Below are 817 nucleotides of genomic sequence, written 5' to 3'. Positions count from 1 at the left end.
CTGTGGTTATGCACGTTAGAGATGGCACGTCAACTGGGGCGTTCATCGCAGACTTGCTCTGATCCGCCGAGGGGCCCGCGTCTCGTCAGGTTCGTCCTGGGCTTTCCTTTTGGCGCCACTGCCAACATCAACATCCATTGGTTCAGCCATGCTGGGGCTTCGATGGCTTGTACGACGTGTGAGGGATCTAGCCAGAGCGAGGCAACCAGGTGCGGACTTCACGACACCGCCCCAACACGGAATCCGCCCGATTCAATGGGGGGGTGGGTGTTCAGGGCGAATTGGGGCGGGCTATTGATTGGCCGTGGATTGACGATGCAGCTTCAAACTAAGGTTTGGAGGAGATAGAAATGCATTATGTTCGTGCTGTATCAGCTCTCATAAATCTCGTGCGAGATGATAATGGTGGCCCTCGATCCAGACGGCGGCGACACGGATGTTGAGATACAGTGCGAGTTGCTCGTCGCTAAATGCGGCGAACGAAGGGGAGGTGCGATCGCGCGTCGTCACGTGGACAGACTCGTTCCATGTGTTCACCACGACATCGCCAGAATGGGCAAACCCATTGGACAATCGCTCCCAGGTGGAACAGATTCCGCGTCTAGATCGCCCATTTGCTTCACAAAGTTTTCATCCTGTCGCAAATCCACTTTGACCGTGGAATTAAGCCTCGACGCCGAAATCGTGTACCAAGGCTGCCGATCTCCCGCCATCGTGTACTGTATGGCTGTGAAGGCCTCGCCAAGTATCATCACGAGCACTTCGACCGCCCCAAGGACGTCAACATAGTTTCGAGGGCAAGCCCGAAGTCTGTCAC

Source organism: Verticillium alfalfae, genomic scaffold (genome assembly GCF_000150825.1).
Source record: "Verticillium alfalfae VaMs.102 supercont1.12 genomic scaffold, whole genome shotgun sequence".
NCBI lineage: Eukaryota > Fungi > Ascomycota > Sordariomycetes > Glomerellales > Plectosphaerellaceae > Verticillium > Verticillium alfalfae.
The sequence above is the reverse complement of the archived record's forward strand: the minus strand, read 5'-3'. Positions refer to the sequence as shown.